This window comes from Camellia sinensis, chromosome 5 (genome assembly GCF_055761805.1).
Source record: "Camellia sinensis isolate YWXY chromosome 5, ASM5576180v1, whole genome shotgun sequence".
Taxonomy (NCBI): domain Eukaryota; kingdom Viridiplantae; phylum Streptophyta; class Magnoliopsida; order Ericales; family Theaceae; genus Camellia; species Camellia sinensis.
The window spans coordinates 130,384,158-130,411,609 of NC_138965.1; the positions used below are offsets into that span (position 1 = coordinate 130,384,158).

Genomic DNA, 27,452 nt, shown 5'->3' on the forward strand with positions numbered 1-27,452 from the left:
AGCTTAATGTGGTGGATAAATCTTCTCATGAAAGAGTGCAACCCCTTCTATTGCTTGTAGGATGCCATTTGAAGACTGCTTTTGCTTTTGCTTTTACTTTTGCATCACCTTGGTGGTTGACTGGATCAAGATGCTGAAGATATAAATATCAATGTTTGGAACTGTGGTGAAAAACCTTTATGTGACCTTGCTCTGAAGAAGTTTATGTCCATTGAGTTTTATAATGTCTGTTTGTAACTGTTAGAAGTTTATATATTTTATGCAGAACTTTTCTATCAAACATGTTATTGTGGATAGTTCATGAGATGATTTATGGGCTTGCTATTTAGACTCGCCATGGATATAAATTTATAATGATGGAGTTGGAGCAATATCTTAATACCTGGTTAAGGTAACGTACTATTTAAGCAAGTTTATGTTTGGTTCAGAAATTTTATAAATTGAGTCATTTGGTTAGAGGATTGTCGTCTAAGTGGTGTCACAAATATAATTGCACCAAGCAGAACCATAGTTGCATGGATTGTGATTCACAGGCATATATATGTTCTCTGGGCAGTTGATGTTTATTAGATGCATGTCTCTGTTGAGTCTTTTCCACCCCAGAAATGGAAGTTTTTGAGTTATTTCTCTTCCTTCTTTTTTAGTTTAGTGACAGTTCATCAAAACAATTGTCAAATATTGCTAGATCGAGCACATGACGTGCATAATTTTAAGTCCAAGACTGGGTTGTATCTTCTGCAACATTTATACTACTAAACCTCCTCCTTTTAGTGATTTTGTGATTGGAAAGAGTTTTCATATTATGGGAAGTTTCCCTTCCAACATGTGACTACATCTGACTTACATACAGGTAAACATCGACTTAAGGACTTTCATATGACAACATCTGACGTGAAGAACAGGTAAACACCGACTTAAAAGACTTCGACTGTCTTCTGTCTTCTCTTTCCTGTATGTTGCACAGATATTAGTTCTTTTTCCAGTAGCTAGGAAATGCCTCCAAGGCTGGTTTAGGAGTGAATGAGCTAAGCTATCTTATTCAGTTTCTGATAGTTTTTGTGACATTTTGGTGGATGTTCATGATTATGCACATCCACTGATCATTCTCATCATCCATGGTTTTACTATTGATATTATCAGTTTGCTAGAAGGGTGTAACGTGAATTTGGATGATATGAAAGTTGACTACAATAGAACCTATATGCCAACTGGAATGTAAATGTTCTTATCATTTGGTTAAAAATGCCAGATCCATGTTTGTTAAAAATATACCATGTTTGTATTTGGATAGAGCTTTGTATATGTTGAAAAGTGAAGAAGAAAAAAAAAAGAGAAAAAGTTTTCATAGAGCTTTGTATTTGGATACCTAAACAGCATAAGATGTTGGGTTTTAGTTCTTTTTACAATGATATGTCTTTGTGAGGATAACTTGCGTCATTCAATGATATGTTTTTTAGCACTTCAAGGATCACATGACGAGGATCACATGAAAATCTGACATGTCAGCCGATATCAAGTGAGGAAGCTATTGAAACTGCCAAGCTTCTTGCATTGAAAGAAGGTTTGCTGGTAAGAACATAATTTTTCATATTATTCAACTGCGGGTCTTATAGGCATTTTTATATCACTGTCCTCTCTAAAAATTACTGAACTCTTAAGTTCATGTCTTAGGTTTTTTTATATTTTTAGTTCACAAGTTTGATGGTGCTTATGGTAACATGTATTGTAGGTAGGAATATCATCTGGTGCTGCTGCGGCTGCTGTAATTAAGATAGCTAATGGAAAACTCATTGTTGTAAGTTTGATTTTCTGCATACAAGTTCAGCTTTGCTGTTTTGTTCTGTCATTTGTGTATATTTTGTTCTCAATTGGGCAAATTTTAATGTACTAGTAGATATTGCATGGTAATTTGGCTGAACACAACATTGGACAAATCTCAGAATTTTAACCACCTACAAATATTCTATTGTTTGTTTTTGACAGGTGGTGTTCCCCAGCTTTGGAGAGCATTATCTGTCATCTGTGCTGTTTGACTCCTTGAAGCGTGAGGCAGAGAATATGACTTTTGAGCCCTGAGATTTTTCCTAGCTTCAGAAAGGTGATAATATGTCAAGTTTGTAAGGTTGCAATGCAGTTTTGATCTGGGCGCTTTTGCTTTGGTTCTTCATGCTTTTTAAATAAATCTTGTGAATATTACTAGTTTAGTTGATGTTTGTGTCTGCAAGAGGGTATGTTGGCTGGGTTTTGGTCTCACCTCTATAATTTGAAATAAAACAAAAGTTTGATGCTTAGAATATGCTCAGAATAACTTCTTTTCCCTAATATATTTAGTTAGTAAGAAAGATAGTTGAATTGCTAGTATATTATTATTTGCTTGGGCATAAAGTATATTGAAATGGTCAATGCTAATTTGATAAAAGGAAATTTAGCTTGACAACTGGTAGTGCAATCAAAGATAGAGAGGCATTCCCTTCATTTTCTGAATTTAGCACTACTTGCTCCCTAATTGTGCCTTCGCATTAAGAGAACTGATTATTCTGCACAAAATTGCCAAAAGCTCCTGAGAGGAGCTATGTTTATGTTTGGATTGGATCGTGAATTTATTATTAAGGGAAAGAAAAATGGAAATATACACAGGATAAATTACACTTTCTCCCCCATAGAGTATGATTCTTTTCTCACTTTGGCCCTTGATAAAAGATTCTTTTACTTTGATCTCTAAATTGTCAAATTTTCTCCATTTTTAGTCCAAATTCTAATAATGGTGCCATAAGAACTTTCACTTTCCTTTACTCTCCTATTCTCTTCCCTCCTCTATGCACCTTATCACCCCAATCCACAACTGACCACCTGCCCCTCCTGACCTACTACCTGATCTCTTCCACTAGCCTCAATACTTCAACTTGCAGCCTCTTTACTTGAATGATTTTTTTTGATAACTCAGGATAACTCAGGTATCCTCAAGTGACAAGGATCACATGACGATATACATAGGTAAGCTCTTTTATATCTTCCACATTGCATCTTAAGAAGCATGGATTCGGACATGTCAGCATGAAAATCTTCACAAATGTTTCCCATGACATGACACATGGGAAACACACAAAATATATTATTTGTATTATTATATATATATTTATAATTTATATATTTATTATATGTTATATATAAAGATAAATAATTACTATATGTCAATATATGAATTTTTAAATCAGATAATAATTTTTAAGTTTAAATGAGGGTAGATATGATTTATTTTATTTTTGTTTTATCATTGGATTCTAAGTTATTTGATTCAAACTTGTAATGTGCTTCATGTGTCTAAATGTTGGGAACTGTCTGACAAGTAGAATGGAGTGTCAATGTCCTACACTGTCGGACAAGGCATGTTACCTTCTTAGAAGTGTCCGTGCTTCTTAGGTTACATCTAAGATTCAAAGTTGTGCTCTTTAAATATGATAGATCTAATGTTGACTTCGGTGGAGTCTATACAGATTCTGAGATGTTGAAGGATGTATTGAGATTTAGCAGACAAGAACTCGAAGTAGCATGTGAAGATTTCAGCAACATTATTGGGTCCTCTCCAGACAGTCTAGTCTACAAAGGGACCATGAAAGGTGGGCCTGAGATTGCTGTAATATCGCTTTGCATTAAAGAAGAGCATTGGATAGGCTATCTTGAGCTTTATTACCAGAGAGAGGTAAAGTAATTAGATTGATGGTGAACGTAATTAGATATGTGACAAACGACTTTTAAAATCTCACTTATTTTTACAATTTAGGTAGCTGATTTGGCAAGATTAAATCATGAGAATACAGGTCACATATTACTGGGTTATTGCACAGAGAGTAAACCATTTACAAGGATGTTGGTTTTTGAATATGCATCAAATGGGACATTGTATGAGCACCTCCATTGTAAGAGTAAAGCTTGTTATTTCTAATAATTGTAAGAGAGCAATGATGAATCTATTGCTTTTAGGATTTGCAATGATATACTTCTTTCTTTACAAACATATACTTTTAAGAAGAGGGATAAACATTTAATAATTAATTGCATTTGAAAGTGGAGTGAAAATTAGTCGAATAGATTTCTTTTCTTACTAGGATACTTGATAAAAGAACATTTAATTTAAGAATTGTAAAAGTAATGGAAGGAGAGTCTCATTACACAACATAAGTTAATGGTATTAGATGTATGTATGTATGTATTAGGAGATGGAAGTGAAACTGTAACATAAGTAGTCACCTGTGAATTTGATCGTCGAATTGTAAAAGTAAAACTTTGGCTCTCTTTAGGAATAGAATGTTAAGTCAGGAAAATGGACTTCTACTCTATTATTGTCTTGGTCTTTAATCTGCCTCAAGTCAAGCACTGTAGCAGAACTGGAGGGTGAGCATGGCTGCCTTGTTGTTCTGTGAGCATGGTGCTTGATGCTGACATGGTCCCAGGTGTGTTCTGCTGGTATGTTTTTTTTTTTTTTTTGTTTTTTTTCTCTGCTGTGATTCTGCTCTAGGAATACCTTTGGGGGTGGGTGAGGGTAGCAATGTGGATCAAGTGACTGTGAATGCTACTGTGTTAAGGTGAGCTGGGGGTGGGCCAAGCCACTGCTAGTATGATCCTTGCTGTGTGTGGGTGGACTGGAGTCACAGGCTTATGCAGCTTGAGTTGGTTTTGGTTAAGGTTCTAGTATGTTAAGGAATTGATTAAACTCAGAGTGGCTTTGTGGATTAAAAGCAACACTGCAGGGTTTTACTACTCAGTACAGGATGTTGTTTCCCATATCCAACAAATTAGAACCCCGTCAAAGGTTATTTAATGGTGTATGCTATTACTCTATGTTGCTGCTCTGAGGCTGCTATTTGGTCTGCTGATGTTCTGCTTTGAAATTGTTCTGTTTTGTTGATGGACTGTTTGGTTGTTTTGTGTTGCTGAAGTTGTTTCTGTTCTGCTTTGAAGTTGTTCTGTTTGGCCTACTGTTCGAAGCTGTTTTTGCTGTGTTATTGTTCTATTTTTCATCTTTTGGTTGCTCTCGATTGACTTCTCTCCAATCTTTGTGCACTTTCCGATTTGTTGATGTAATTTTGCATGTTTTTTGCTTTATCATCAATAAATCTTTATCTTTGCTGTTAAAAAAAAAGAAAAGGAAAATGGACTTCAATCTAGGAAACTAATTCTTTGTGGTGTGAGATGGCTACACTCATATTAATAACATTAGAGGATTGATACAATCTCAATATACTTTTAGATGTAGAAATGGTTCAATGGCCAGGTGTCCTGTTGGAAAACACAGTAAAAATCTTCATATACATCTTTATAGTGGTATACATTTTGGTTATACAAATAATTAATGGAAAATGCTAACGACTGCCCATAGGGTTGTCATTAATGTTGGTAGATGCGTAAAAAGTGTATTGAAATTGGTAAAAGTGTATAGAAATATGTAAAAGTGTTTAGAAATGTGTAAAAATTATCTTGAAAATCAAACTTTTGTCTTTTTGCTTCACTAACAGTCTATCAACACAAATTATTCTCTTAGAAATTGAATTATTAATCGTCCACCAAAATACCAAATTTAAAACTTATTAATTATTGAAGTTTATGAACTTATTAGGTAATTATTAAAAGGTTAACCGTGCTTATTAGGTATATAATTTCTTTATGTCAGTAGCTTTAGGGGAATTGAGTTCTATCCTTTTTTGTATTTTTCTTTCATGATCTTGTCAATTGACCTTGCTTCGGGTCTTTGTCATTTTTGTAAAGCTATGGTTATAATTTTTGCATCATATGAAGGTAATCTTTTATTTTTTCGGAGGCCAAGCAAGTGCCACAATCTCTACATTACAAGAATCGGCAATTATGTTTTGAAGTTTGATTCATTCTTAGTTTTATAAACAGGATGTGGTATTAATTGTTAGTTATATTTATTTACTAATTTGGCTTGCATTATGCAGAAATCCAATATTTCTGGCTTGAAAGTGCTCTTATTATTTCTTAATAATTTGGCAGGTCCATGAGAAGGATGTAATTGGTATCACACATCACTCCCACAGAAACCTTGTCGCGACATATAGCGAAGTCTGCACGATGAAATTGTGGAAGCTTCCTCAGTGGTTGGTGTTTCTGCTGTTAGTCTAAAATGCAATTTAGGTTGCCATTCCTCGAATTTATGTGCTATGTTATTGCCTATTGGGAAATTGGAAAGTAAGAAAATATTTATTGTGCTGAAGGGCCCACTTCAGGTGAATTGCAAATTTTAGGTCATTTAAAGGGAATGGAGCTTTGATAGTTAACTATGCCCGAATAAGTTCATGTTAGGTCTTCAATAACTCATCATTTGTAAGATATGCTACATAGAGAAGTAATTAGTGTCTGATAGAACTGCTCAACCTCCAATTAGCAATCATTGAATTTTATTTGTGTTGGAGTAGGATTTGACAATGACACAGATATTTAACTTTTTTGCTTATCTTACTGGCAGGGTTGTTATGGCTGTTAGCTTATTAATCATCGTGTATTGAAATTTGCAGGTACAACAACAGGTACAGTTTTATTATGCCAGCTAGTTGTCTTAATACGATGTACATGTTTATAGGATTTAATTGATTTTTGCAAAGATACGGGTTTGCAATCCAATGTTGCTGCCATTATCATGCTTCTCTGATAAATTTTCCAATTCTGTTTCTTTATTAGGTGCCTTACATCACTACTGCTTTGATGGATGCGACGCTTGGCACAAAAGGGCGCAAGGATCTTTTTGATTGGCTATCAAGGCAACTTAGTGGATTAAAACTTAGAATATGAATTATGTATTGTGTTGAATAGTTAATGAATTAAAACTTAGTGGATCTTTTTGATTGGCTATCAAGGCAACTTAATGTATTGTGTTGAATATGAATTGAAAACTTAGAATAGTTGTATTGTGTCGAATGTTAATAATTCAGTTAATTTGAATGATGCTTTAAAATTATAAGTTTATTATGGATTGATTGAATTATAACATCATTACAGGTGTATTGTTTTCCTGCTTTGATGACCAATTTATTAGTCGCGACATCCAAAATTATTTTTTTTTGCAAAAAATGACAATTGCCGACCAAGAGTTTTGGTCGCAAAAAATACATGTATTGCCGACCAAAACAGTTCTTGGTCGTGGAATCTCACTTTTGCCGACCAAAAGTTTTGGTCGCGAAAAGACACAAATGGCGACCAATTTTTTTGGTCGCGAAATGTGATAAATGGCGACCAAAAAATTTGGTCGCGAAATGTAATAATTGGCGACCAAACTTTTTGGTCGCCAAATGTGACAATTGGCGACTAAGAAATTTGGTCGGGAAAATATCACTTTTCGCGACCAAAGTGTTTTGGCGACAAAATAAATTAGTCGCGGTAATTAAATATTTAGCGACTAAAAATTTAGTCGGCAAAATCCAACTTTTGCCGACCAACCATAATTTTGGTCGCGAATTACTTTTGCCGACCCTCAATTGGCGACCAAAGTAGCGACCAAAAAATTTGGTCGCGGATAACTTTTGCCGACCAAAAATAGACTTTTAGCGACCAATTTTTTTGTTGCCAAAAGTGTTAATTCTTGTAGTGATTTAATTTTTTTTTTAACTAATAGTGATTTCTTTTTTTTCTTTTTTCTTTTTGAATTGATTGTTAACAAGACACAAATTGAAACTGGTACAACATGATAATACAAAATAATAGATAGGTTAGACTAGTGTTGAGGAGTGTAAAATTAGTTATTTGGTGATATTAGGCTTTGTTTGATTAATAGGATTAACAGTAAAAGAACTAATAATTTTATAAATTAGTGTAAAATTAGTTTATTCAATTAAATTAGTGAGATGATCATTTATTATGCATTCATTTTGTTTTCTTCTTTCATACTTGAAATTATGATCCTAACCCCTCTCAATATTAAAAATTTGCTAATTCCGTCATATTTAATGTCTGCTGTACATGTAATTTGGTTAATAAAATGTGCAATTAAACATGAGATTGTAAATTCATGAACTAACAATTCCAATCCTATGTTATAATCCTATTAATCAAACATGCCCTTAGAGTATTGCTTCACAACATTTTATCGCTTGACACTTGTCAAATTATTTCTCACAAACACAAAAAATATTGAATCTCACTATTTTAACCAATGAATATCAAGTTAAAGCACTACACAGCATTGTTTCAAGAGCAAAATACAATTTGTTAATGTTGAGATACTCTTACTTAAATTTAAAAGGTTTGGCTTCTCTAAAATTGTCATATCAACTTGACAGAGCGCAGTTCTCGTTTGGAAATATTTTATTTTAGTAATTTTTTGACTTTCTACAAAAAGATATATAGAAAAATAGAGAGAATGATGTGACAACTTATATTGACTTTTTGACTTTGTGGCTAAAATGTGTAGTTGACAAACGAGATAGACTTGGTAGACTTATTTTAAAATCGATTCTAGTGATCTGAGCCATTCACATTTTTGGATTTGTTGAGTAAAATATTCATTCAAAAAATAAGATGATTAGACATCAGTAATTATATGTTTGAATCATATTTGTTTTAGAAATACAGACAATAAATATAATTTTAAGAATAATCATCCATTTTTATATCACAAATTTAATTAAAAATATAACTACTGATATTTGATTATTTTATTTTTTATATAAATATTTTATTCAATAAATTTTAAAATATAAATAATTTAAATCATTAAAATGAAATATGCAATAATTTATTAACGTCTTAAATTTTCTCAATGTGATTAAGATGTGAACTGAGGAAACACCCTATCCCAAATTGAAAATGAGACGACACAAAACAGCATACCCAATGATTGTGCCCCTAAAAACGATAGTTGGACAGCTGGAGGAACACCTATCCCATATGAGTTTGGATCCTATGTCGCCTTTTTCTGTGGCTATTCTTGCGATGCCTCAAAACGATGTCATTTTGAGGCAAAATTTCAAAAAAAAAAAAAAAAAAACACAGAATCAGAAATCAGAGAAGAGAAAGAGGGAAAGAAGAAAGAAGTAGAGAGGAAGAGAGAGAGGAGAAGAAGAAAGAAGGCACCACTGCAGGCCTCCCTTCACCCACGGCGCAACCATCTCCCCGCCATCACCGACTACCAACAGAGTCCGAATCCTGTTCTTCTTCTTTCTCTTCCTCCTCCTTTCTCTCACTAAAATTACCAACCCAGCAACCATCTCGATCTTTTCTCCTATTTTCTTTGATGCCGGTGTACCGGAGGGAGTTCATCAGCCATCCTCGTTGCCGTTCCCCTCCGGTCGTCCCTTGGCGATCTTTGCTGGATCTAATGTTTGACTGTTTGTATTGATCTAATTTTTATTAATTTTGATTTATCATTTGGAATGTTCAAGTGTTATTCTGTATATATATACATACATCTCAGATTTTTGGTGTTCAAGGTGTTTGAAGTGTTTGTATTGTTGTTCAAGTGTCGTAATTTGGTTATTGATGTTCAAGTGTTTGTATTGTTCTGGATGTTTAAAAGATTATTGGTGTTATGGGTGTTTGATGTGTTTGTATTATTGTTCAAGTGTTTGTATTGCTCTGGATCTTTTTCATTTTGAATTTGGAATCCCACAATTTCATTCATAGAGTTCTGCAAATATATATTTTTTTGGAACATACAAAGTAGGTTTGCATGAAGTTGTTTTCAAGCCTTTGATCTATGGGGATGTGAATAAATTAGCTTCACAGATTCGAGCGGCTTGAAGAGGTGTTCTTCTTCTCCTCTCTCTTCCTATGTGCTCTCTTCCCCTCTTTCTCTTTTCCAATTTCTAATTCTGTGTTTTTTTTCTTTTTTCTTTTTTCTTTTTTGAAATTTTGGGGCACCGCAGGAATGGCTGCAAGGAAAAGTGGAAGAGGATCCGGACTCATCCCAAATTGGATGCGTTGGTCAATGTTCTTTCTTCCCTTTCAAGTGAGTCATGTTTATCTTTCAAATTTTATTGGTTGAGAAATTAAAACTGTTCACATGTTATCATTTATTTTTATTTTTTTTGTTAAATTACAAATACACTTCTTGAAATTTTCTTAAAATACGAATTATCCATTGTAGTTTAGAAAATCACCCCTGTCAGAATTTTTTATTTAACAAAATTAATTGAAAAAGTGAAATTTCTAACTGTTCACCTATACAATAATAAAATCATCTGAATTATTAATTAAAATAAAATTATAACATTATTAAAAACTGTTAATTAACTTGATAATTTATTGATAAAATAACCTATTTGTTATGAAATTATAAATCTTAGGGGGCATAATGTAATTTCTAAAACCACAAGGAATAATTTGTAATTTAAGTAAATCTCAGTGGGTGTGTTTGTAATTTACTCTCTCTCTTTTTTTTTTTTGTTAGGTTAATTATATTTTTAACTTTTATAATTTTATTAAAATTTTACTTTAATTTTTATTATTTAAAATTAAACAGTTCAATCTCTATATTTTAAAGAAAAAATAATAAATAAGTGAAAAGTTTAAAAATAAATGTCAGTGTCAAGGAAAACTTTATGAGTTTCACTTTTAATATACTAGCAAAGTTTTTCAATAATTTGTAAATATTTTCCCTACCTTTCACTTAAATGATATTTTTCCTATTTTAAATTTAGTTTTAATCATTCTTTTAATAATTTTGGAACACTTGTCATTAAGATATATACGTTAATTAAAATTTAAACAAAATGATCGAATTGAAAGGGAGAAGAAGAATGTGTAACGCCCCGAAATAATTACCATAATCTATCCACAATATTAATAAACGACAATAACACTAACATAATTACCTTCCATTGAATCCAACGTGATTTACAAAAGAGAAACATATGCGGTATACATTCAATATGCCTAGACATGAATCTATAGCTTATGTTACAAATATAGGAAAAGAAAGGAAGTTAAACTGATAAAAAATGTCTTATAGGCTTACAACTTTCCAAGATAATTCTTGGTTACAATAAAAGTGGATTTTAGGTCTAATACATTTAAAGCCCTTGGCTATACAAAAATGAATACAACAAAACGAAGCTTTTCCTTCAAATCATCCCAAACTACTACCTTGGTGGAGGCATATCATCAGCATCTGAAATGTTTTTCCCATATAAGGTGAGCCTAAGCTTAGTAGAAATAATTTAACACAGTGTATGAATCTTAACAAAGCTATAAGGAAAATGCATATGCCATGTTCTTGCCAAAACATATTTATATCCCTTTTCAAAACAATGCAATGCCAAGTTAATATCTTGATTCACAATTCATTTCCATTTAAATAGAAAATAGGGCAGTGATTCACACTTTGAGAATTTCAAAACAATATGACCTTTCTCGAAAATTTCATCCAGAGGAAGCTGTAAACTGAAACCCATGTAAACATAGCCTATACAAGTACTACTATTGCCATTTCATGAAAATTTCGTCCACGGGATCGACACCCATGTATACGCGCGGTTTTCGAGACTTTCACCCAAGACACTCAGGCCAACTTAGTTCAACGACACAATTCATGTTTTCCGAATTCACTTTTTTTCTCAAAACGATAACATTTTCAATGTATAAGTGTGAAGTAAGGTTCAATGCAAATGAATGAGAAAATAGTTTCAATTTTTCCTAGTTCACATTCAAATTCTACAACAATCATAGCTATCCTCTATCGATAGCCCAAAAAATATATTTCTGAACAGATAGTTTATATTCCATAAAGGTAAACTTTCCAAATCTCAAGAGGTGAGTGATAATACATATCCAGCTCTACCATCCTCATCAATACTAATCCAATTTCATTGTTCCAATATCAATTTCATTTATTTATACAAAATAAATGTTTGAGACATTTAGGGAAAAATTCTTACTTGTTTCAAAATCAAACCCGAGTATTCAAAATCAACTATTTCCACCCAACTCCTCATTATTTTCAACATCAAAACCATTCCCAAGAGACTATTAAAAAAAAAACCCCTGTTTTGATTTTTCTATTCAAAACCCTAGACTTGTTCCAAACCTTCCAAATCCATACTATAGTTTAAAAACAACAAATAACTAAGTTAAAACTCATAAAAAGTGTGAAAAGTATCCCTACCTTAAGCTATAGCACGAGTGAGAGAGTGAGAGAAACCCAAAGGCGTCAAAAACCAACTTTGCTCCGGTTAGAACAAAGCCCTCGCCAAGCTCTATCTTTTTAACAAAGACACACAAGTGAAAAGATCGACGGATCTAAGTGTATTTGAAAGAAATATGTGAGTTTTAGAGAGAGTGAGAGAAAATAGGGTTTGGAAATGTTTAGAGAGAGAGTGATATGAAAAGGTGATTTTTACGGACTGATAGATGCACAGTCGCTCGAGCACAAGAAGTGACGCTCAAGCGTAGAATACACACTTCCAGTAGTTTTGCAGACAGAAGACCATCGCTCGAGCATAAGAATGGCCGCTCGAGCGCACGACTGCTCAAGTGTAAAAAACACCGCTCGAGCGTAGAATACACTCTTTTAGCAGTTTTGCAGGCTTGCAAAACTATCGAGAGTTCACAAATCTCGCTTGAGCGCAAGAAGTGATGCTCGAGCGGAGGAGTAAAATTTTGACCAACAAAAAATTGAAAACTAAGCTACCAACTTGTTCCAAACGCAACCGATACAACCTAATAGCCAAACTCAAGGGAAAAAAAGGAATAAGACAAGAACAACAATACAAAATCATGAAACCCAAGTCCAGAATATCAAATGGGTCGGGTCTAAAACCAGAATCGTTATAGAATGGGAGGAGGAGGAAGAAAAAGAAAGGGAAGAGAGTTGGCCAAAGATGGCACCGACAAGGAGGGTAATGGCAGTGAACTTCTTTTGCAGCCCCCCTCTCTCTCTTTCTCTCTCTTATTGGATTTACTGAACTGAAACAAAGAACTTTTTTTACTTCACCAAAATGATGTTGTCTTGGTGAAGGGTAATCTCAGCCCTTCATTTTAAAACTGGGTCACACGACGCTTTCCTAGGATCACTCTAAAGGATCACTTTACAGGATTAATCTAGAGGATCTAAACCTGTTTATTTTTCCTCTATTATGAGGATTGCATGTAGTTGTTGAGCTTGGGTTTAATAGGTTTCACATTATGGGATAATTATCGATTAGTCCCATTAAATATATTTGAATATCATTTAGTTCTATTAACTTTTTGAAGACGTTAGTAGGTCTTACATTATCTATCATGCCTTATCTATCTTGCCTCATTAAATTATTACTTTTCAAGTTTTTTTTTATCTTCTTTCTCTCTCTTTCCCCTCTACTATTTCTCTTTATCTCTCCCTTTACTATTTTTCCAAAAGTTTCACATCACCACTGTCTATTGTCGTCGTCATCGTCCACCTGCCACTACCACTGTCACCATTGCCGTCTATCCACCACTACCATTGTCATTGTTGTTGTTGTCGTCATCATCGACCACCACCACTACAGTCATTATTTAAATGTTGCCACTGTTTTATCTTTACTATCGCCGATCTATACACCATATCACCACTGTAGTCAATTTACATAACCACCATATTATCACCACCTTCTAGGGATAGACAAATGTTAGGTTGGGCTGGTGTAGCCCGACTTTTTGTGCTCCTTTCGGAAGACAAATAGCTCTACAGTTCGGACATCACTTGTAGATTTCACAAGTGCAATGTGAAATAATGAAACCACAAAAAGAGTCCAAATCCGGCAATTCTTTTTGAAAAATCAATGTTTGAATCAAATTCCAAAAATGGACTGTTTTGCCAGATTACAAAGTCGCCACCTAAATATTTTTGAGAAACTTAGAAAACTCGAGACTTGTGCCAAAGGCCATTAGTCTGTCATCACCAAAGTGTCTCGGCTCGGAAACTTAAATACGAGAGAGGAAGGTCATGAATTGAACATCCCACTCGCCCGATCAAAGATCGACCTCTACTAATCATGATGTGTTTCTTATTTACATTATATGCTCTTGTTCTGATTTATTAGCTATTTTAATATGTGATGTGCACATAAGGTATAGACTAGTTTGCAAGAATTGGAACACTTGATCTCATGCTTTGTTTCAAAATTGTTTTGTTAATTTGCCACTTGAAAAAGTGGGCCCAAAAAAATGGACATTTAATCAAACTATCCCAGTTCAAGCAACTAGCTTTCATCCACATGCATTAAAAAATTATATCATTTAAGCAATTAGCCTCATGGTATTCATGCTTTAGATATTGCAACATAAACATCTAATGCAAGATACAATGCTAAGACATAAACGTTTACCTAGTACTCCGAGCCAAAACAAGGGAAAGAGTTAGAAAAATATGCATGTTCCTAACTTATGCAATTTGATTATTGCAGCGCACACATTATGCATTTTTTATATGCCCGGCTATGAGCATGGCATCTGATTGTCTTCAAGACATGCGAGAGAGCACGCATTCAAGTAATGAGTTTGACAATTTGACATTGGGTTAGCATGATGGGCCGAACCTTGGATGCATGCAAGACAATGGATGCAAATCATAAGAATGCTAACGAAACATGATGCCTTATACTAACAATTGTAAGCGAGTAAGTAGAAGGGAGAAAGACGTGGGGTTAGAAGACATACAACTTATTACAACATTGCCCCCATACAAGAGGGTGTGAATCAAAGTTCAAAAGTCTGAATTTAACTAATTATTACAAAACCGAATGAATAAATAAGCGAGGCTAATTAACTAGCTAACTATGCTATTACAACAAGGATAACCAAGATAAATAAACTCGTTATTTAAACTAATTAACTACAACAATTACAAATGGATAATAGTAATAATTACAACATTAATAATTAATGAGACTAATTACAACAAACAATATTAAATTAAATTAATTACGATGATCATAATGTAAATGAGGATGCACAAGAATTGCATGCATGCACATGCACAATGTTCAAGAATAGCTCTGTCTGCCCCAGGCTTGCTCTATTTTACCTCAACCACTGCTCTCTGTTTTTTTCAAAAATACACTGCTGACCAAACATTGAGGACCGGTCGGCCTTCAATGAAGCCCGGCCGGGCCTAGAGAAGGCCGGCCGTGCCTCAATTTTGTGCAAAACTCTGTTTTGTGTTCTGAAGTGAAAACAGTGCAGACAGAGTTATTCAAGCTCTGTTTGTCCCTTTCTTACTTCTCTGTCATGGAAAAGTCTCGAGAGAAGGTTAGAATTGTTTCTAAAACCATCAATGAGCAAATTGATTGCTTGATTATTTTGGATACAATTTCAGACAAAAATCAATGAATGCAATGAATATGACCACTCTTCCCCATTTACCATGGAATTAACTCAAAAAAGGGAAATAGAGACGCTTCAAGAATCATCAAAACGCCATGAATTAGTGTATGACCACTCTTGACTCGATAAACTTGGCATAACGCCCAGCCAAACCTAAGTAAGATGACTCATTTTCTTTATGTCTGTTGATTGCTTTTAAACCAATTCTCTTAGTCATTTCCATTCTTTAGTCCATTTGTCTGAAGTGATGATTAAGTCCTCCAAAAGGAGAGAAGCATCAAAAGGGAAGTAATTCTCAACATGAAAGAGGGATCATGCAATTGACAATGAATCTTTGTAGAGATTAAGCCATTAAGCGTGAATCTCTAGTTCATGTGTTGAGTAACTATCAACCGATTGAAACAACTCTCAAATGAAAGAAAGGAGTGGCAAGTTGATTCTTAAAATAAGGTCATTCATTGGAAAGTTAGACAAAGAAAAGCTAAGAACAACATAATACAAGCTATGTACAAAGACCAATGCTACAACGAAGGAACTAATCAAAGCTTGAATCAACTAAATAGATTAGAACAGCCCTAAAACATCCTTTAATAATCCAAAAACAATGGTTGAAAATGTAAGAAAAGAGCTCAAAAGCTAAACAAAAAGGGTAAAGATAATAAAGCTATGTAAGCAAAAACAAAGCAGGGGTGGCCAACCCCTCCAATTTTAAGACTTCAAACCATGTTTTTTGGCCTTAATTCAACTTTGAAAATCAATTCAAAAATCAAAGAAAAAGAGTGTAAAGGAACCAAGGGTTGAGCTATAAAAATAGGTGCAAGTAAGGGTGTTAACCTTACCACCTTAGGTAGCTTATCCAAACCCAAGTTCCAACACTTAAAATGGATGCAAAACAGCCCAAGAATACAAGAAATAGGTAGAAATGAAGTAAGCAAAAGCAAGAACAAAAGTTACAAGCTTATACCTCTCAAAATGGAGTAAGCTTTGGTTGATGATCAAACTCACTGTTGACACACTCTCAAGTTTGAATTATGCTTCTCAAGGGTCAACCAAGGTTCTAAGATGATGAGTCAAGGTTGTGTATGGTGTATATAGATGATACAAGGATGGTAGGTTAACTCAAAGGTAGCTTGCAATGGAAGAAAGAGGAAGAAGGAGCTCTTTCTATGTGTATAGGCTTTCTCTCAATTGTTCAACCCCAAAAACAGAGGTATATGGTCGTATTTATAGAATTTGAGCACAAAAGGTGATAAATATCTTCAAAAATGGATAGTTGGTGGCCTCCCTCCCAGAACAGTGTTTCTCGCTACTAAAGCCCGACCGGCCCTCAATAGCCACGGTTGGCCCTCAATAAGGCACGACCGGGGCCTCAATGAATTCCCTTGCCTTTCTATTTCAGCCTCAACACAGGGTGGCACAAGGTGTAAAAAGGGATTTCTTGGGTATGATCAATGGGAATATGGAAGGTTTGGGGTTGTTTCGAAGCTTGAACAAGACTCCTTCGTTAAGACCTCGAACCATACATAATACCACTTTCATCATCGAGTGTTCCGAGTAAAGCGCTCGAGCCTTACGGGCGGTCAAAAATAGGGTGTCTACAACTGACACTACATATAAGGAATTTTGTGTTTGTCCAATCCCGGCTCGGCTCGGCTCAGCTCTAACATCGAACCTCTATATCTGCCCAACCTCGGTCCAAAAAATAAATATAAATCCCAAGCCACTCATCAGGCTATATGTTAAAAATTTTTAAAAACATTTTACAATTAAATTCAATCACATATTATATTTCTTAAATAAATATATTGACATCATTATAAATTGAAAGATTTTGTGTATAAATTGAATAATTTCTTAAATAAATTTAATCACACATTACTACAAACGCGAGTTTCAATAAAATTAATAAAAATAAAGTCTAAATCCAAGCAAAAAATTATATATTTTAATGCATTATAAATAAATATAAATAATTAATTTAAGAGCGGGTCAGGCTAGGTTGAAAGTATAAATCACAAACCTAGCCCATTAATATTTTGGCCTGAAAATGTTGGCCCAGCCCAGTCCTATGGGCTAAAACAACCTTCCCAAGTCGTAGAAAAAAAAGGTTGGGCCTGGTGGGCCAACCGGCCGATTTCTATCCCTGTCGCCTCCTTAGATTCAAATGGTGAAATCAACATTAAATGACTCTAAACAATGGCGATTCTCCAGATCTCTCTCTCTCTTTCTCTTAAACCAGATCTATTGCAAACTAGATTCACATTCTTTTTTTTTCAGTGATAAATTTATCAATTTCTTTTGTTCTTTGTGTATGTGGAAGAAGATAATTTTTGTAAATGAGTGAGTGAATACGAGTAATGATAGTGGATATCAATGAATAAATTTACAGTGATAAATTTATTAGTCTGGTTAATAAATTTATAATGATAAATTTATCAATCATGACTTGTAGATAAATAAGTCTGGTCAATAGAACTGGCTCGTAAATGCTCCTTTGATTACTGGTTGTTACTGGTCGTTAGATTTTTGTTGAGTTTCTAGTGATTTCTTTAATTATGTAAATATTTTTTATGATTATAATTATATTCATATCAATTGAATAAATAAATAAATAGATAAAGGGGAAATGCAGCAAATAAAATATAAAACTATGAAAAAGTATAATATTTTAATTATTAAAATGTATAAATTTTTTTATTAATTTAATTTTTTTACTGCAACACTGTGCAGTTATTTTCCCATAAATAAAGTATAATGTAAAAGAGAGATTAATATGAAAAATAAATGAAGAAAGAGAGTGTGTAGTATATCTCTAATCAAAAATGCTAGAGGTCCCAAAAATTCTACCAAAAGTTTTACCAAATGTCTCACATGGGTGTGGGACCCACATGGGACCCACATTGTGTGGGTCCCACACCTATGTGAGACATTTGGTAAAACTTTTGGTAGAATATTTGGGGTCTCTAGCATTACTCATCTCTAATAGAGGGATTAATATGAAAAATAAATGAAGAAAAAGAGTGAAGTCGGTAGTCTTCTCTTTTAAGGGAAACCGTATGGTCACGCACCCCCACCATAAATTAGTATAATTTTATCATAAAATTTTATAATATTAATTATAAAATATGTAATTTTATTATAAATTAGTGTAATAAAATATTTAAAATTTTATGAATTATGTAGAAAAATTTGTAACTTGGTTATGACATTTTTTGTTACGCTAATTTGTGGTAAAGTTATGCATTTTGTGTTTCATGTTATAAAATTTTGTGATAAAATTAAGTCAATTTGTAATAGGGTGTGTACCACAGAATTTCCCCAGTCGAGGGTTCCTCCAGGGGAAAATTACAAATTAATGTAAGTTTTTAAAATAATTTTAAATTAATAGTAAACTTTATCAACTTTAATAATTAAAGTTATAAATATTTTTTCATTAATATACAAATATTCTGTGAAGTTTTAACTGATTTGCAATTTTTCGTTCCTCTAAAAGCATTATTAGAACGCGAGCGGATCCTCTAGAGTTAATTCTCTAGAGTGATCTCCTAAAGTAGTTGATCGAACGGCTCAGAATCAAACTCACCAAAACGACGTCGTTTTGATGAGTATTTTGAAAAAAAAAAAAAAAAAAAAAAAATCAGATTTTTTGAAGCTTTTTTTGCAGATCAACAATGGCTTCCATTTATCATCATCATCACAACCCAACAACCTAAATCAGATTAACTAGAGACACAGAGAGAGAAAAAGCGACGAACGCAGAACCAGAGACACAGAGAGAGAAGAAGAAGATAGAGAGTAGAGAGAGAAAGCAAAGGGTTCGTCATTGCTACAGTCCCATCACTCTCTGCATTTCCAATTCCTAAAGCTTCAAAGCGCATTAATGGCTACAGAGCCAAGGTTGTAAAACCAGAGCCAGAAAATCAATCCCAATGGAGTGCATCGGAGCTCGAAACTTCCGCATCCCATTGTTGATCTGCAAAAAAAGCTTCAAAAAATCTGAATTTTTTTTTTTTTTTTCAAAATACTCACCAAAACGACGTCGTTTTGGTGAGTTTGATTCTGAACCGTTCGATCAACTACTTTAGGAGATCACTCTAGAGAATTAACTCTAGAGGATCCGCTGGCTATTAGAACTGTCGTTTTGATGTTTTGATGTGATACAAAGAGCGTATGTGTAAGGAAAATAATAGAATTGAATTAACTATTCAAACTAGCTGAAATTTTTTAGTCTTTGGTTTGTTTTTTACAACAGTGATACTAAAAATGCAGATTTAATTATTCAAAAATTATTTAAGATAAAATCTAAATTTAATTATTTAGAAATTAATTAAAATTATCATCTTGTAGTTCAGTTTATTTTACATATAAATTCTACAGTACACAAATTTAATTTTCAATTCACAACCATCCACTCAGAAAAATCTAAGTGGGCAAGTCTAGATTTCCACCCTTATCATCTTGTAGTTCAGTTTATTTAGAAATTATTTCCACACTTAATTATTAAAAACTTATTTAAAATTATCATCTTGCAGCTTAGTTTATTTTACATATAAATCCTACACTACACAAATTTAATTTTCAACTCACAACCATCCACTCAGAAAAATCTAAATGGGCAAGTCTAGATTTCCACACTTACTGTTTTTATAATATATAATCTACTTTGATTTTGATAAATTTTATATTGATGCATATTTAACCGACAGAAATATTATATTCAAATATTTTGTATTTGATTTTCTAAGAATTAAAAGATAAGTGGCCAATTATTTCAATGCATTCTCACCTTTTCACTGGTGAGCTAGAAAAACCCAACAATATTATAAACTCGAAAAATTTATGGAGAAAAACGTTAAAAAAACACTATGATTGATTATTGTTTCAAGTATGAATCTTATTATATAATAATTGAATCTAAAACACACAATGCTTGGAGTAAACTTTTTGACCAATTTGATATTTGTTTCAACTATGAATCTTATTATATAATAATTGAATCTAAAACATACAATACTTTTGGAGTAAACTTTTTGACGAATTTTCATTTTTCTTATTTGTTAAACCACGACAATATCCAAGGACCATACGAATTCTTGTTTCATAGGTAGGTAAGGTAAACTAATTATAGAACTTTAAAAAAGTCACAAAATTGATTTTTATTTTTTTATTTTTTGTAGTACTATTGTTTTAATATTTTATGATAATATTTTATTTTTTAAATACACCTAATCTAACTACACTTAAAAATATTATATTTATGAAAAAAGACTTTAAAAAATTCACCAAATAAAAAAAATATGAAAATTTATTACATTTTTGTATTTTGTTGTATTCAATGAATTTTTTTTAAAGATTTTTAAATATACCAAAATTAAGTTGATTTAAAAAGTAAAAAAAAAAAAAAGATTAAAATATTTCAAAAAATCATTAAAAATACAAAATACGAATTAAAAACTCAAAAAACTGTTTTCGAAAAGGGTTTGGATTCTCTCAAATTGTCATCTCAACTTGAGAAAGAATTTGGGTTTGGTAAGTCCATTTTGAAATCGATTCAGATGACCTAAATCGTTTACATTTTAGGACTATTCGAATCATATTTGTTTTAAAAAAAAATAGACGACGAATATAATTTCAAAAATAATGATATATATATTTTTAATATAAATATGATTCAAATATATAATTACTGATATCTAATCATCTTAATTTTTATATAAATATTTTATTTAACGAGTCTTGAAATATAAAAAAAAATTAATTATTAAAACGAGACCTATAATAATCCCACGAATCCCTCAAATGCTCCCATAATTAGACCCCAATCGGGGAGAGTTCAACCCGTTTGAAAAGTCCATACCAAACAAACTTATCCCATTGCTCTTTTTTACGTTGTACATACATGTTAATGTGTTTGGGTTTGTTTACTTTTGTAATGCTTTTTTTGGTTTTTTTTATTTTTATTTTTATTTTTTTAGGAACTAAAAAAGTTAATCTATTTAGAAAGTTATTAAAAAATATATTTTTTTAATGAATAAAAAAATTGATATAATATTTTACTTTTTTTAGTTAATGACAAAAAATGTAGTGTTTTTTTAATTTTTTTTTTAACCAAATAGTGTCTATTTGGTTTGATTTTTTTAAAATTATTTTTATGAGTTGTTGTTTTTTTAGTGATTTTTTAAAATATTTTAATTAATTTTTCTTTATACTTTTTAGATGTACCTAATCAAGATCATTTAAAATAAATAAATAAATAAATAAACCAAACCAAACCAAGCATTAAGTCCCATCAAAGGGGGTCGGCTACATGAATCCTTCTTCTTTATACGGCCCTATCAAAGGCCAGTTCATTAGTGAAATTAAGTAGATCCATATCTCTATTAGCAACGTTAGCCAATGTTAATCTAGGCCTACCCCGTCCCCTAACACTCCCTTCTACCGTTAAAACATCGCATCTCTTCACTACTGCCTTTGTTGGTCTCCGTTGAATATAACCAAACCATCTCAATCGATTCTCTCTCAACTTATCTTCTATCGGTGCTACTCCTACCCATTCCCGAATACACTCATTCCTAAACCCCTCTTGTCTAGTCTTACCACACATCTACCTTAGCATCTCATCTCAGCCACACTCATCTTATCTACATGTTGTTTCTTAGTTGCCCAACACTCCGTCCCATACAACATCGTTGATCTAATAACCAATATATAGAACTTACCTTTTAGTCTAGTGGGTATTCGTTTATCGCACAATCTCCTATAGCTCGACTTTCTTCCCGCCCCCTTTCGGAGAGCTCGAATTGGTCCTACAGTTCAGACTCCTGTCACGGTTCTGAATCTAATCTCACAAAGTGCAACGTGAAACTAATAAACACCAAAGAGTCTAATCCAGCAAATCATTTTGGAAAATTGATTTTGAATCAAATAATGCCAAAACTAGACTGTTTTGCCAAATTACAGAGTTGCTACCTAAATATTTTATTTTTGGAAAATTTACGAAACCCTAACTCGTGCCAAAGGCGACGTGTCCGTCATCACCAAAGTTGCCTCGGCTCGGGAATTTGGGTACGAGAGGGGAAGGTCCTGAAATGAGCACCCCTGCTCGCCCGATCAAAAGATCGGTCTCTACTAATCATGATATGTTATTTTATAAATCTCATGTGTTCTTATTCCGGTTATTAGCTAACTTTACTATGTGACGCACACACAAGCAAGTATAGACTAAATCGCAAAAATTAAAACAAAATAACTCATGTTTGTTTTCGAAAATGGTTTGAAGTTGCCACCCTCAAGTGGGCTTAAAACATGATTTTGCCACTTCGCAAAGTGGCCTTAAAACATACATTCGTTGAATTGTTCAAATTCAAACAACAAAGCCTCTACCAACAGGCATTCATGCAGTTTATCAAGTAAGCACATAGCCTCATGGCAAGCATGCTATCATGGTAACACTCACACTTATGCAAGTATGCTAAAGTGTAAAACTTACCAAGTACTACAAGCCAAAACAAAAGCTAGTTAGAAACAATGCATGATCCTAACTATGTTAAGATGCCTAATGCAACATATACAATAATGCGACTAAATTGGCTCGGCTACCTAATCATGTCATATGATACAATTTGATAACATGGTTTGAAACACATATTCAAAAAAGTATTGAATTGATAATGCAGTTTGAATGATGTGCCGAGCCTTGTTGCATGCAACACAAATAAATGATTCAAACATGCAAGCATAAGGTATGCTAATTGAAAATGTCCCTAATCTAACCATCGAAAGCAGATAAATAAAAGGGAGAAAGATGTGGGGTTGGAAGACATACACATACGCAAGCATGCCTATTACAACATTGCGCCCTCGCGAAGGAGGGTTTGAATGAATAAGCTAAGCTACACTAAGCTAAGTTATTACAAACCAAAACTAATTAACTATTCTAGCTAATTATTACAATAATTGAAATAAATTAACTAACTATTCTAAGCTAGCTAAAATATTAGTTACAACAAAACAAATTAAGCTAATTAATTACAACATTTGTATGAATGAATTAGCTAACTTATTCTAAGCTAACAAAAGCAACTAAATGGCCTCGAGGGTGAGGGACGCATGCATGCTCGGTTGCTCAGCCCGAAAATGCCCTTGCCTTGCCATTGGATGTCTCTGTTTGCATTCATTTGATCTCTGAAAACTGTACCAACTTCCAGATTGCCTTTGCTCCAACACATGAACACATTTGCACAAAAATTGACCGGTGATCGGTTGGCCACAAAAAGTGGCTGTCGGCCACCTCAACCAGCCGTTCGGCTACTTCAAGTGGTCGGTTGGCCATCCCCTTTTTTGGACTTCTGCTTTTGTTGCAACAAAGAGCAAACAGAGGCAAAGCAATGCATTTTCAAAAAATGTGTGTACTGCTACCCTCCTTATCATTTCTCAAGCTCAAAGGAGTGTAGTTCTTGTCTCTCAAGCCACCAATCAAGCATTTTCAATGCATGATGGCCAAAGAGCCAATTTTGTACAAGGTCAATGAATGCACAAACAAGACCAAAACAACCACCACCCTATCATGCATGATCAAGGGTGGCGGTGACCAAGAAAAATGACACGTTTCATCACTTTGAGTATGAAACGTCCCATTTTCCTTATGTTTGGATTAATGTCCGATCCAAACACATGCAATGCAACACAACATGCTTATTTTGTTTATGTTTTACTTGTCAAATTTTGTTTGCACATTTTACATTACCAAATCATTCTTTAACCGGTTAAGTCCAAGGTGAGTGTCCTCTAATGAGAGAGGGGTCAACCAAAGGATGACTTAAGACATGAGAGAGATCATGCCGTTAGTTAGTAGAAACCCTCAAAAGAGGATTAAAACCATTAAGAACAAGTCTTAATCTCAAGCTTAAACACAACCTTAAGGCTAATCAACCTCAAACAAAATAGAAAAGTGAAGAAATGAGGGAGGTGACAGATATTTCAGTGCTGAAATGACATGCAAAATGACACTAAATCATGCAAGCAACACATGCAATACATGCTAAAAAGTCAAAAGCACCAAACTAGTGAAGATCACAACACTATAGGAATGCAATACGAAGCTCAACTGACCAAACCAGCTCTGGACAGAGTTAAAATATACGAAAACAGTGGCTAAAACATGCTGAGATTGAGGTACAAAGGGCTAGAAAAACATACTCACATGTTAGCTTGCAAACAAAACTCAAAACACAACTCTCAAAAGCAATGAAAGAGTGAAATAAATGAGCATGTGACAAAGCTATATATACTGAAATTACATGTTAAAAGACACTACAACATGCAATCATTTCAAGCAAAACATGTTTAGAGGCCTAAAATACCAAGCTAGTGAAGCCATTTGCATTACAACTATACAAAACAAAGCCCACATGACCAAAGCAGCCCAAAACAGAGCTAAATCATGCCAAAACAGAGGTAAACACGTGCTAGAAATAAGCTAAGTTAAGCTACAAAAACATGCTACCATGTGATGCTAACTAGGCATGGAAGTGAGACACAAGGAGGCGAGACTAACCCCTCCATTTTTGGACTTCAAAACATGCTTTTTATCATTGAAATAACTCTGAATTTTACTGGTTTAAAGGCCTAAAAAGTTTGATTTTAACATGCTAAAAGATGGTGCAAAGGCTCACACAAATAAGCAATAAGAAAGGTAGACAACCCCTTTGCACAAAATGACTTCAAACCAACATGTTAAGGCCCAAAAATTAGAACTTTTTGTAGTTAAAAACTAGGCCCAAAACAGTATAAAGAGATGGCAAAGCAAGTATATACAAAGAGCTTAAATGAGATAAGCCTTATACCTTTGAAGCACAGCACAAAACAACCACTCTCTTAGGCTCAAACATCCTTCCAACAACCCAAAATAGGTTCCAAGAGGCCTCAAATCCAAGGTGGTCCAATTTGATTAAGGGCTAGTGTGCAAATGTGTAGAGAATTCTAACTATCAAGCATAAAACAAGAGGATAGAGAAAGAATTCTAGAGAGAGAGAAAGAAATTTGCTTAAAATATCCAACCTTTCAAAATGGGGGAGAGACCCCCCTATATATAGAAAATCAAGCTAAAGGCTTGTATTCATCCTTCCATACACGTGTATGAAGATGGCCTTCAGTGAACAATAACTGGCACAGCTGGCAAAGAAATATCTAAAAAAGGAGAAAAATGGCCGTCGGCCACCTCAACTAGCCGATCGACCACTTCAAGTGGTTGACAAGAGGGAAAAGTGGCTGACAAGGCCCCTCTCCCTTCCAGACAAGAGGCACAAAGGTTTGGCCCAAAAACAAGTACAAAACAAAAGGGGTTCAGAGGCTCAAAGACAAGGCGTTCCGCCGAGAACTTCGGGCGCTCAAAACAAGCACAAATAAGCACAATCATCGAGTGCACAAACGATGACGTCTAAGTCTTGAGGTCGGTCAAAAATGGGGTGTCTACAGTTGCCCCTCTTTGACAGAACTCAGAAGTCTTGAAATGACGAGAATGAATGTCAAAGCCCAAAGACGACCCATTTTTGACAAGGCCGAGGACTTAGACAAACAAGCAAACAAAACAAAGAACGATTGCGCCCGTAGGCTGCCCACATATCCCTTTGCAAGGAATCAAACCAGTGTAATTCTGGGGGCAAAATGCAAATGATATGCACGATGTAGAACATAACTTATGATTATGTAATGAGGGCTGTAATGAAACATCTAGATGCAAATGTTATGTAAAGAAACGCTACAACAAACTCGTACATAAGCAAGTAAACACGAACCAAACCACATTTCATGCAGAAAGGATGTAAGAAAATTATGCAATCTTAACTGCGCCTCACGCAGGAAAGATAAAGAACAACACAACCCTTGGGCGCACCCAAGGCGTGAAACAAGATCCTAACGTGTGGCACACGCGAGGAGAGAAATGGTGTGAACCGAGGGACATACCCTAAGGCTCTGAACCACAGAGAACAATGATAACAAGTGAAACACATCCAACTATTATGCAACCAAAACAAAGAGCGGTATAAGCATTGGAATCCGCCCAGATGCCTTCAACCAAAGCGTTCTAACGCGTCGTCCGCGAGAGGGAAAAGAGAACGGTGCAAACATCGGAGGGTGGTATAAACATCGGAGCACGACCCAATGTTTCTAACCAAAAACAGAGTGGTATAAGCGTCAAAACATGTTCCAAACGCTTCTAACCGGAAGGAGAGTATAAACATCGGGCACATGTCCCAATGTTTCTAAACAAAGTAAGGTATAAGCATCGAAACACGTTCCAAACGTTTCTAACCGGGAAGGTGGGTATAAACATTGGGCACACGTCCCAATGTTTCTAAATAGAGCAAGGTATAAGCATCGAAACACGTTCTAAAAGCTTCTAACCAGAAAAGTGGTATAAACATTGGGCATACGACCCAATATTTCTAACCAAAACACAGAGGTATAAGCATCGGAACACTTTTCAAATGCTTCTAACCAGGAGGGTGGTATAAACATCGGGCACATGTCCCAATGTTTCTAACCAAAATAGAGTGGTATAAGTGTCAGAACACTTTCCAAATGCTTCTAACCAGGAGGGTGGTATAAACATCGGGCACACATCCTGAACACTTTCCAAGCCCGGATCTAAGAGGCAAAAGGGTCTAGGAAGGAAGAGGAGTGAATTTCAGCCTTGAGGGTGTGAGCAAATGTGTTTTGGAGTTATGGTTTTATAGAACCAAGCATTAAAAGACTAAACTGCCCTGGAATTGGTGAATTGGCCGATTGGCCAGGATTTGTGGCCGACCGGCCACTTAACTGGCCTATAACCTGGAAAAGTGGACGACAGGTCCCGGGGGTGGCCTACAAGTGTTCATGGTTGTCCCTGTGTGGTTCTATGCTATTTGGAGTCCTTAGCTCTCAAGAAAGTGCAAGAAAAGTTCACTTTTTGGCTCAAAATGTCCCCGTGGGAGCTTCGGTTCACGTCTTTGATGCACAACTCATTGTCAATCTTCAGGAGCGAGGTGTATCCTTTTTAAGTATGTTGTGATCCTTCCGAGAGGTAAATCGGAGGTTGCGATTGAATTGGTCTCGTTAAGGCGTGTATTTCCTTATCTGGCATTTTACTTCAAACATGCTATTGATGTTACATCGGAAGTGCA

At 34.3% G+C, this 27,452-nt stretch overlaps 2 long non-coding RNA genes across 2 annotated transcripts; both read left to right on the forward strand.

Annotated features, from left to right (window-relative positions):
• Positions 1 to 1,455: 1,455 nt before the first annotated feature.
• On the forward strand, positions 1,456 to 2,361 carry LOC145790206 (uncharacterized). Its single transcript, XR_014328870.1, has 3 exons — positions 1,456 to 1,569; positions 1,730 to 1,795; positions 1,984 to 2,361. It is a non-coding gene; the product is annotated as an uncharacterized LOC145790206 (long non-coding RNA).
• A 595-nt stretch (positions 2,362 to 2,956) lies between these two features.
• LOC145790207 (uncharacterized) lies at positions 2,957 to 5,145 on the forward strand. Its single transcript, XR_014328871.1, has 2 exons — positions 2,957 to 2,994; positions 3,495 to 5,145. It is a non-coding gene; the product is annotated as an uncharacterized LOC145790207 (long non-coding RNA).
• Positions 5,146 to 27,452: the final 22,307 nt, after the last annotated feature.